At 39.8% G+C, this 12,225-nt stretch overlaps 1 protein-coding gene across 2 annotated transcripts in view; it reads left to right on the plus strand.

The window, feature by feature from the left end:
* Positions 1 to 1,840: 1,840 nt before the first annotated feature.
* Positions 1,841 to 12,225, plus strand: part of ankrd11 (ankyrin repeat domain 11) — a 106,062-nt gene continuing 95,677 nt past the window's right edge. The window contains exon 1 of one of the 2 annotated variants that reach the window (XM_013271685.3): positions 1,841 to 2,394. The gene's annotated coding sequence lies outside the window, so the exon portion shown is untranslated. The remainder of the gene's footprint in view (positions 2,395 to 12,225) is intronic. The other variant, XM_005466918.4, reaches the window with a different exon arrangement.

A 12,225-nucleotide genomic window follows, 5' to 3' on the forward strand; every position in this document is an offset into this window, starting at 1 on the left:
GGCGCACACGGACACCTCGTGTTAACTTATTCATCGCTTTTGTTGTCTTTTATTTCCTTTACACTTTGAAGCTTTTCGTTTGTTTTGATTTAATATTATTTTTTATTTAAATGTTACTTCTTCTTTTTTCTTTATCCGTGTTTCTTTCCTCGTTTTTTCTTTTACATTTTTTTAATCTGAGAATTTTGCGGATTTCACTGTGTTTATTCTACTTATTTATTTAAGAATTAAATAAATTAATTAAATTAATTAATTAAATAAATAAGTAGTTTTCATTCTTAAATAAGTTATTTAAGAATGGCGTATAGAAAGTAAATATATAAAATAAATAGCGAGTCATATATATTTTTTTTTAACACAAATTGGTTAGTTGTCAAGATCTGGTAAACGGTTTAAATTTGCAAATTTACTGCTTCCCGTGAAGCCTGCAGTAAAGAGTTGTGGGTGTTTGTTTACTTGATTTTTCAGTCAAAAATGTATCACTGGTCCACCAGAGAGCGCTGTTGGTTAAGATGATTGAGCTGTTTAGGTACGGTGCGATTTAGCAAAATGAATGCATATGAAAACAGACAATGTTGGTTACGTGGGGTTAGATTGAGAGCAGGGTGCTTTTTGTGTTTCGGTCCAGTCTAATAATAATAATAATAATAATAATAATTATAATAATAATAATAATAATAATAACAATAACAATACCCAGTATTATTAATGTGAATGAGCTCCAGTCAAGTATGAAGAAAGAAGAAAGGCTTTTGTGGATAATCAAAACAATGTCGTAGAAACGCAGACTGTATGGAAAGCGATGCGTACAGGTCTGATTGAATGGCATTAAAGTGACCCAATGAGAGTTTGGAGTTTTCCTTTCGGCCAATTGGAGCATTCGTATCATCCGTTCACGCATCAGTTTAACCACGGGTCTGTCAGGTTTGTTCACCAGCACGCTCCGGTTTCTTCACAGACTCATCAGCCGAAAGCTGCACTTAGATCACGTAATTACACATATAAAAGGCCGTGAAGCATGCATATCTTAAGAATTATAATAAAAAGTTTTCCAGAGCGTTTTTCACGAGGATAGTAATTTACAATTTCAAAGTATCAACCCCATACCGCCGATAATGTTGTTTAAATTATTTTACATTCATTAATAAATTCTTAAATACTAAAAAATATGCCAGCGAGTATGATGTATGTATAACTACTATGACTTATGATGATACAAAATGTTTTCTTGCGGGTTACCAGGCCCAATGGTATCAGGAAAGTCAGTATAGCTAGGCTAAAAAGATTTAGTGGGAATAACTTCGAGCTATTATTCTAATTATTGAAGCTACTGCTCTTGTAGTAAATGGGTGGTAAATGGACTTATATGGACTGGTTATAGAATAGTAGTGTGTATAGAGGCACACACCGAGGTCCTGTAGGTAATTATGTGAAGTTGCAGGTGTTTAATTATCACAGGGGGGAAATCCTCTCAATAACTGTGCAAAATAGCTCAAATCAGGGTCAGGCAACATGAACTCGCGAATGTCTATAATGTATAGTAGACGTATGTGCGCCTGCGCGATAAAGTCTGTCTGAACTATTTTGTCATAAACAAGTGCTTCCACTTACTGACGCGAGCCAACCGGTGTAAACGTGTCTAGGAGCATGTACCACGCGAGCTGGCAATGCGTTTTTATAAAGACAGAAAACGAGTGCACCCAACGCCCGTACTCCATTTCCTTTTCTTGGTCCTCCAACTATATAATGGAGCGTTGTCTCAGGTGTTTGAAACTGTGACACATGGGCCGCCACGTTGGGGCACGTCTCAAGCTTGGACAGAAGGGTGGATAGGGTGGTTGTGCTGATCCAAAATGGCGTCATTTTCAAAGTGCACTGCAAAGGTATCCGCCTACAGCAACGGAGCCAATCAGAGCTCGCGTTTCATCCGTGACTCGTTTCCGTGCCGAGCGTCCCCACACACTGAATGCTAAGGCCGCTCGAAAACCGCTCGAATGGTTTGGCGGAGAGGATTAAAGCGAAACAAAAATAACATCTTTTGATGGCTTACATTTACCCAAGCTAGCCTCGAGCTACATAGGTGGACCGTTAAAGGTTCGTAGTTTTTGGAGAAGATGAAATAGCAACGCTGTAAACGAATTCTCGTGGATATTTTAGTGTTTTTTTTTCTGTGGACGTCTGTTTGTTGGTCTACACGATTTTAACAAGCTAGCGCTAGCCTCGAGTCGAATGAGCTGCGATGGTCGTCGCAAGTTTATGCGGATGTCGCCGGAGCAGTGTATAGTGAACCGACGGCGACAAATGGGACCATCCAGCATCGGCGGAAAACACCACGGCGTAGACTAAACGTTAAAGATTCAGTAACTGGTTGAAATTGTGGGATTTCAGACAGAGGTAGGTGTCCTTTTACTCTCCCTGCAAAGCTAACATGGCAACAACAACAAACTGACTCCTGCTGTCCCTGAGATTAACCCGTTTTTATGGTGTGAATGTGCAATGTTTTCGTGCGTTTACTGTTTTTAAGCAGCGTTATGACGTTGTATCGCCATTGTACTACATGTACTTTATGTTTTTTCCTCTTAAACTATTAAGAATTACTTCTCAAGTGCAGCTTTATTGAGGGTTTATCCTCTTCATTTCCCACCCCTAAATGATCCGAGTTTGAAAGAAGGAATCCCTTCTGTTTGTTACACATTGAGAAATCGTCTGCACTCTGAAGCAAAATTTTGTGGTGAATCATTTTTTGAACTTGATGTGATTGTCAATGTGTTGACTCTTTAAAATTAAGTCTAAATATCTTAGTCACTACTGCAAACATTAGTACCTCATGCCCACGTGTGGCATTACTAACAGAGTAGCGCTGTGCGTGTGTTTTTGAAAGGTTTTTGCAAGCAAAGGTGGTTTGATGTAAACTGTCCGCGGTCTTTAGGCTAATAATTGGCTTATTTGTATATTTATGTTTAAGTCTGGGGGGCACCTTTATATCCCAGTCAATAATTAACATGACATTACTCAAGAGAGTGCACCAGTAACATCCAAATGTTGACCTATTTTCAAAAGGCACAGTAGCATTGCTCATTTAGCTGTTGACCTAACGCAATACTGGTCTTCCAGCTTTCCCAGTTAGGTTTGCACAGCGTCTTAATTCTCTAGCTCTTATGCATTTGGATATGCTTTGGATTTGCTACAACCCTGTGTGTAAACAAAGCAATGAAATACATAGTCAAAGCTGAAACCAGTGAAGAGGATTTGTTTATGCATTGTGGGCCTGTTTAAAGCTTGCCGGCTTTTATCACTACGTGCTTGCATACAGTTTGGAGCATAACTGTATGAATGGATAACTATCTAAATTGGCAGTGTCGGTTCAGTGGAACACTCCCCCTCCCACCTCCTTTAAAAATATGAAGGAAAGACACAACATGGTGGGATTTGAGGAAATTGAATATGGAGGAGAAGCTTGCCCCTTTGGTGCAGTACCAGTGCTGAGGAAAACACTGCAGTGCCGTTGGTGGTGTTTTATACCAAGATACTGAGAGTGTTGAAGCTTGTTGGGGCGTTCATGTTGACTACACTGCAGAGGCAGTGATGCATATCTCTGTCTCCCTTGAGCTTGCGTAGGTTCTGTTTGTCTGTGCTATAGTTAAAGCCTCAGTTCATTCGCTATTATAGCACAGACTGTTCAGGTCCACATGAAAATGGTGACCTGCAGGATTTATGTGTGAAATTTGTGCCTAAGCAGAAATGTAAACAAATGTGGTCTCCAGTAGAGCTGGGCGATGAAGATAATTGGAATCTCTTTCTCTCAATAGAAATACGAGATGTGGTCAATACCAAGTCAATATAACTCATTCTATCATGTTTTAATGGACAACATGAAAAGCCAGGGAGAATGCTGAACCAGTCATGTGGCTGAAATAGAGTTACGTCCACATCAGGTTAGGTTGACACACAGAGCATAGGATGTGCAGCGAGCAGCAACTCATGTGCTATTGTTTGGACTACTGCAACTATACACACTAGCACATTAGGAGCGTTTGGCGAGATAAAATACAAAATTATTACAGAAAACCGTTAATGAAAACCCAGGTAACAGTGTTACTGAAGTGGCACCCCAATAAACATAGCCCAAGGGTCAAAAGATGAGGATACGATGGAAAAGAAGAGTCAGAACAAACTCCCAGCTGTGTTTCCACAAAGGCAGCTAACACAAGGGATTGCTTTTACCCTCTGAAGCATTGCCATCCTTCAGAGTACTCACAATACAAAATTATACACTACAGACTATTTCTTCCATGCCATGCCGCACGACAAAAAAACACACAAAAATGAATTGACACTGTCATATCATGATTGCTTACTTTATTGTAAAAGACGCAATGACAGAAAGTGCAGTTGAAAATGTTGGATTTAAGTAGCTGATTCAATTAACTAACCCTAGTTAACATTTCTCTTGAACGGCACTTTACCAGCTCTACATGGAGTGCAGAGCTGGTAAAGTGAATGAGTCATACTTTGCTAACATGTTGGATTTTTGGTCACGTTGCACATCTGATCCATATATGAGCCTCACTGCCCATTTCATTGAGACACTATTGCACTTCTTGTGCCTTTAAGAAATGTATGTGTATATATTTTTGCCTTGGAGCATAGGCAGACCATCGTTCAGTGAGTCAGTTTTGTGTATGTTCTCATTTGTTTCCTTGTGAACTTTGGTTTGTACATTTAATTTGTATTTAAATTTTTGTTCAAAGATGTTAGTGATAACTGCCAACCTGGTTGAATCCAGCTGAATTGCATGTCCCTTCCGGTTCCCCTTACTGATGCCTCTGTTTCTAAAATTGCTACCAAGGAAACAAGACATATACTCTCACTGTAACAGGAAGTGGAGTTTTGCTGGGCTTTGATAGGTTATGAGCTCTTAAAGCCTGGATTCAGGCAGGCTGACTTCTGTGATTTTGCTCTTCTGCTGCCCAACAGTAGTTCTCATGTCTGAGAATGATCTCAAGGGTCCCCCAAAATGTAGAAAATAATTTTGCCTGTGTGTCCATCCCCACTAATCCATTTTCATTTTAAGCCCTAGGTTGTTGCTTGTTTTCAGCTAGCATTCTCGTTACTGTGGCGTTTTGGGACCAATAAAATGGAGCTTTCTGTTGACCCAGTTTTAAAACTCTGGGCTTGTATTTTGGTCTGGACAGGCAGATACTTGAACTTGTGAAAAGGCCACCACAGATGAGCACCTTCTCTTCTTGACAGCGATTTATCAAAGTCGTCCTAGAAGCAAGTCTCGCCACTCAACAGCCATCTTGTTAACAAATCTGGGCAGTTATTTTGATGCCCCTTTTTATAATTGTAGAACAGGTCTGAGCTCTAATTTTCAGTAATCACTGGAACAAAATCAGAATGTACAGAATCACTGCTCATACAGATCACTCTAAAATAAGAATTGAAGAGCTTTTCCTTTTCCCCCCCTCGAGTAAGATATGGGTGTACTTGGTGCATGCAGTTTCTCAGTCAGCATCTCTGGCTAATCCCATTAGAACACTTGAACCACATGCCTTGATTCTTTCTAGTTACAGATTTAATTGATCAAGTGATAAGGGCACTCTGTTATATCTTTACGATGAGTAGATGTGGCCTCCACCACATAGCTGACATTTGTAAATCTCTGCTGTGTGTATCTGCCAGTTTATCAACTGAATTGGCTCGTGTGGTTTCCAGCTTGGATGTTGATTGGCTCTTTTCCTGTTACAGAATTCTCCTATAGAGTCATGAATGTTTGCGTGCCATGTCTCTGATCCTGTCATTTACAAATTTAAGTTAAACTTAAGCTATCTCATACATACACATTTAATAGTTTTATCTTCTCTGTGTGGTGACTTTTCCCATTGTTAATAATAATACTGTCACTACCATTATTTCCATTAGGCATGCACCGGTTCAACTTCTTTCATTTCCAGTATGACACTAATACATTGGTTTAGAGCATCTGCTGATTTGAAGAGTTAAATAATAAGCCGTGGTCTTCATTGTGGGGAACAGACTGGTAATTGATCTTTTATGTTTCATAGGGCATCAGTATAAAATGTACCAGATAAATACATCCAAGAATACATTTATTCATTTGGTGTTTATTTGTAAAATAATAAATAACAGTGAAAAAAACCCAAGCAAAAACAAAACTTAAATGATCTAACATTTAAGACCAGTGTGTATTTAGGATATTGTGCTTTTTATAGTTGTGTTAGTGAGTTGCTGTGAATGCACCTCGCACAATAATGTAACACAAACTTGCACAACACGCTCACTATGCATGTTGGCGAGAGAAGAGTGAAGTGAATTAACTCCATGTTATTTTATCATAATTGTAATAAAATCTTTTTAACAAGCATCACACCAAGAACATAATGATCATATAAAAATCATAAAAATCAACATCATCTTGACTTTTTAGTCATTGCAGCGCACTTGAATAGCCTCTGGTTATATCAAACAATGATGCAAACATAAAGAGTTGCTGCTGGCATACCATCTTGAAAGTGACAAAGCTTTTAGCTTCCCCTGTGCTAGCAGCTTATCCACCACTGCTGACAAGAATGTTGCATGAACATGCATATCTATCTCAGCTTTTTTGGTCTGGTTTGGACCAATACCTGCTCCAAATTACTACGTCCCTAGTTGCTTCAGAAGCTCATGTTGTGTTCTGACACCACGACTGCCTTAAATTCGCGTGTTACCTGATTTATAAAGACACTCATGCACAGTGTTTGCGATTAATCATGTGTTGTGTGTTCACGGGCAGTTTGTGTAGACAGAGATTATCTGAAACTGTGCTTAAACACTTGTCTGGACAGAGATTAGTGTCGATGCAGCCTTACTCAACCTCTGAGGTGTACGGATATCGGCCAGCTGTTAAGCGTTGTTGTAAACCTTACTCAGTGCTCTGTTTTTCCTCTCCAGTCTTCTGTCTCATTCAAAGATGGACTACCTTTTTGTTTTGTTTTGTTTTTTTTGTTTTTTTTGTTATTGATGAAAAGCTGGTATGAAGGTGAACAAGTCGGTGTATTATGGCACAAACACAACAGAATGGCAAGGAAGAGAACAAGGCCTGCTTGATTGCTCTGTTTGGCTGGCTTGACAGTAGCTGTTGCACAGGACAGACAACCAGGCTATTATTGTTAGCAAATCAAGTGATAACCCGTCAGAATTACTGAATAATGAATTATGCTTGGTTATCAAGACAACTCAAGCTAAGTAAAGGTAAAATGCATATTTGTGTCTAAACAAGAGTCTTCGTGAAGGGAGAGCGCAGCAGCAGTTGCTCAGTAGCGCTTATGCTTAAAAATATGACTGAGTACTAATAACTATTCAGCAACATGCTTTACTATATTCCTTTAAATGTCTGCGGTGGTTTGCAGGTTGTTATTGTGCCTGTTTACTAATTGACCCTGCAAATCTATTTAACTGCTCAATTTCAGTTTTGTCTTTTTAGAGAAGCTGTACTGAACATGTACGTATTGAAATTCATTGTGTGTGTATATACCGTGCTTTTTTTTTTTTTATGTGGGTTTTTTGTTTTGTTTTGTTTTGGGGGTTTTTTGTAGGGTTTTTTTTGTGTGTGTGTTGTTTTTTATTTTTATTTTTTGAACATTTGACAAAATTTGTGCTATAGTTTTGGTTAGAGTGATTATAGTACACTTTAAATTTATAGCATTATGTTTTGTACAGCAGTATGAGTTTGCGGCGCTGATTCTATTTTTTGTAGAAGAAGGTGTATGTCTTTTATTTCAGTAGAATATATGGCTAAATTTCAAATTTGTTTATGTAAGGGGTTGTCTTAAAAAATATTGCGATATTTACAACGTTGCCAACATTTATCTGTGCAGTCCCTGTTATACATTGAGGGGAAAAAAGAGTGGTCGTGTGTTTTCTGCTCTCATGTGTTATATAATAATGCAATCCAAAGGTGCCTGGCGCAGTGTTGCAGTACTCTTTGCAAATCCATCTTTAGCTGAAATGGAAGGATAAAACAGTTGTTGGTCGTAAGAGAGAAAAGAAGGCTTTAGCTGCAACTCGAGCACTCACTCTGCCTGCCTTCTGTCAGTGCAGTGTCTCCCCTCCCCCTCTTGTACTGAGAGTGTGGTCCTTTTAGGTAAACAAGCATGGCTACTCCTATTTCTTGCATCTGCCTGTCTGGCTCTACCTTTTTCCCCCCTTTTTTTCATGTTTAGTTTTTTTCTCTTCCTCCCTGTTTGAGTTGTGTAAATCTTTTATAGCCGCTCTGTTTTACCAGTACAATCTCAGTGGATACTCAAATGGCATCTGAAGCCCTTTGAAATTCAGTCTAGTCCTTTGCTCCCTCCTCTGTCCTCGAAGCGAAATGGAACAAAATGGCGGGCCCCAATGCTGCTGTTTCCCTCAGGGACTGTAGAGCCTCGTTTCAGGGTTTAGAAGGTCCTGATGGTTGATGGTGTCTTTAACTCGTGTTAGATTCTGCTTACTTGCTAGCCTTCCGCTGCAGCACTTTTGATAATATTTTCTCTTCCCTGAGTCTCTGCACATCAAAGGGAAAAGGTTTTCTACTCTGGCATGCTGCTACTTCTCCAGAAATGTGCTTTTTTTTCCTTTTTTTTCTTCCACAGACTTGGCTTTTGATCTCTCTGATAGAAGCTTGAAAAAGGAATATTTTGCACTCTTATTTTCAAGGGAAACTTATTGATATGCTCAATTATAATTTTTAGACATGCAGAAAATTTCTAAACTTTTATCACACAGTAGTATACTCCAGGGTTCGGTTTATTTTGAGGTCATAAATGCAGTATGGCGTGGGCTGACCTATGCCCTGGATAGTTTGCCTTCTGGCTAAGATATCTGTAGGTGCGGAGGCCAATGTTTAGTCACACTTTTAGTTTCATTCTGAAAGAGGCTCAGGCACAGACGAAGTAAACCTAATGTTTGTATGAGCATGTCTTCATAGTTTCATTTTTATGTTTTTCTAGATATGCTACTGTTCATATTCTACATATGACTCCATGTGTGTCTTAAGGAATGATTAATAGTTGAAAGTCTTGGCTATAAAAAGCTTCATCTCATTTGTCTGTTCAAACTGAAAGTGTCTGAATTGGTAACACTATTAGGCAAATGGCTGCATTCTTCAATCTGGGCAGGCATGAATTAGGGGTGTTGCAAATCTGGAGACAACAGTTGGTGTTTGAGTGTACTGCTGAGCAGTAGACTGCATGGAATGATGTATTATCCATATGTGGGGTTGGAAATGTCCTGAGGTTAGTCGGCCAGGTCTCTCAGCTAATGGCGCAGACAGTCTGTGTGATGCGTCCCTCTGGGCACCGCTGTCCTGGTCTGTTCAGATTTTCTCTGACACACAGGGAAAAGACATGACAGGGTGCTTATCTGATCTCTCACCTTCTATGTTTCTCCCTTCTAATTTACAGATTATTTTAAATGGCTTTTCCATGTCCTTCTAGAGCTTAAATGATGCATTTGTGGTTTTAAACCCTCTGAAAAGCTGTGTTTTCTCAGTCAGAGGCTTTTGTGAATGCCATTAGCTCTTTAAATGGCTTTTGTGTAAATCAGTGTTTTAAAGATGGTTTGTCAGAGCCGTTGTTGCTCCCTATAATGTGGTTCTTCTGTACAGATGTACACTTGGAAGTTGGTGGCGTCTGCATAGACAAGCCAGTGTGGTCATAGCAAATTGGCAGGCATGCAGCCGTCTGCACGAAGCCTCATGCGGACCTTCTTATGACAAGAGTTATGTTACCCAGACCAAAGTGGAACCTTTCATACTTAGAAACGTATAATACACCACTGTACTGCTGAGCTTGCAATATACCAGTGTAAGCACAGTGGAACAGAGAAGAGGAGAGAAACTATTTGGATTTGCTGTGCAAATTCCCATCAGTGTTCAAAGTTGTGTTGACAGCCTCCTCTTTCTACATGACATATTAATAGAAGAATCATGCCACACTGATTGTAAGCACTCTATATGAAAGACATTTTGGGTCTGTTCCTTTCTGTTTGCTGCAGTGATCTTGTTTTTTGTCTGTTACTGACCTTTGTCATCTTCTGATAAAGTAAAATATGTTTTGGTTTTATTGTCGAGTTGAGAAATGGTTTCATTCTGACAACAATTATGCTCAGAGGCCCACAGCTATATCAGCTTTCTGCTGTTCTGTAGTGCCTTCTTTATTTTGGGACTAAGCTATAAGCTTAGACGTGGGTAAGGGGTTAGGACAAAGTGCTGAGTGGGGGAGGGTAGTGTGGGGTGGCCTGGCTGAATCTCAATCACAGAGACCCTTTCGCGGGAGCAGTGCTGGCCTTTTGATGGGCCAGCTGCAGCCATTCATGCAGCCATTTACATTGAAATGCAACAACAGGAAGGGGGGAGGGGATGGCTGTAGGGAGATGGGCCTCTGCGCCTGTGCCGGTGGGATGTGAATGAAAAGTAAAGGCAAACCTAAATACCAGAGAGACAAGATCTGCCCGTATACATGCATCCATTATCTCCCACCCCTACCCCCAATGCTGCGGGGTAGTATACGTAACACAAAGGGTCTGAGCACCCTTTTTGACTAGTACAAGCATTTTCACAACTGTTGTTTTCTGTCTTTACAATCAGGCTAGTGGCTATAAAGAGCTTGTGATTCACACCACTGTCCATGTTAACAGTACTCTTCTCTTACACCTATTGTTGATGTTGTTCTACTTTACCAAAAAAAAAAAAAACCATAAAGAAGGCAATTGCCTTCAGTTGTGTGACATACTTTGTCAAAGCTTATTTATGGATCCTGCATGGGCCGTGAAGTTTCAAGTTCTTGTTTCTGGCTTGCTCTAATGGAGGTCATTGGTCTTTTGGTAGAAGAGGCCTGGTCCATAATTCATTAGGGGCTTCAGACATAAACTGTATTTCAGACAAATGAGGCCACTGTGTCATTTTTCTGAGTTCCTCTAGCTTTCCAGGATAACTTGGATGTCCTCGTAGTTGTGCATATGACACTGTTGAAGAGGGATATTGGGGGATGTGTTAAAGCCATGCTTAGACCGGCCGTAGCATTGCATCAAAAACTGCAGCCTTTTCGGTCTGAAGCATAAAAAAACCCACAGATGAAAGCCTGAACTCTTACTCACAGCGCACTGTAACATCCTCTAATAAATATGCATCATTGGCCTTTCATATATGTTCAACTGCACATTTATTGGCGCGAGACCTACTCATGATTATTTAAATGAATAAATTGTATGCATTTGTACAATGGTTCTGTTACTTACAAAAGAGTTACTTACCCATATTTAAGGTACTCTGCTAATTTTATACCCGAGACCAAATTTAGAACATTTTATGGACATTTCCTGTTCGGTAAAACTTTTATTGTGACTTTGTTGAGCTGGTACTTGAAGGCCGTTAGTGAAGCTCTTATCAGTTAAAAGCTAGGACACGTGAGAAGAGGTCACGTGTACGGGACAGTACATAAACTACATATGTCTGGAGCTTATCATGAAAGTTTGGGGAGGTAGAACGATAACACAACTTTGTCACTTTCTGTTTTGTGCAGTCTCACATAACCACATTTCTATTGTCCACGTGTTTGCAGCTGAAGGTGCGCCCACAGGGTTTGTAAACCATACATGACACACAGGCTGGGGAGAAGGAAAAAGGACAAAGCTGCTGCTGTAGACAAAGTCACTTTTCAGGATGACTTAATTGTAAAGTATACCAGAAATGCAAGTTATGATCGTCAGTATTGACATTCACAAGGAGGACAAAGAGGCAGGTTCTCCGTAGAGGGAAATTTTTTGTTGAGGTTTGTTGGTTTGTCTCTGTTAGTTGCTGGGTAAATGGAAAAGCTAGCAGACCCATTGATACGTAACCTAGTGTGGAGGTTAAACATGAGAAATAAAAGAACCCATTAAACCGTGGTAAGGATCCAGATTACTTTCATTATAATTAGGACATAATGTGCTGGGCAGGCATAGTCATTTTTTTTAATGTTTGACAAAGGCCTTTTGTCCTTGATTAATTATTTGGTCTGTAGGACAGATTTAGGGTGACTGTAGGTGGTTCAAAACTGCTTCCATTTGAAAATGATTGAGGCTGCTGTGCACCGCTCTTCAAGTGCTGCAGAATATTCTTTAATCCTTCCTGAGATCTGTACGTTGAGACCACCCAGTCTCACAGGAACATTTCTCTCAACCTCATGGCTTCATTCTTAG

The sequence above is a fragment of the Oreochromis niloticus genome, linkage group LG1, assembly GCF_001858045.2.
Source record: "Oreochromis niloticus isolate F11D_XX linkage group LG1, O_niloticus_UMD_NMBU, whole genome shotgun sequence".
Taxonomy (NCBI): Eukaryota; Metazoa; Chordata; class Actinopteri; order Cichliformes; family Cichlidae; genus Oreochromis; species Oreochromis niloticus.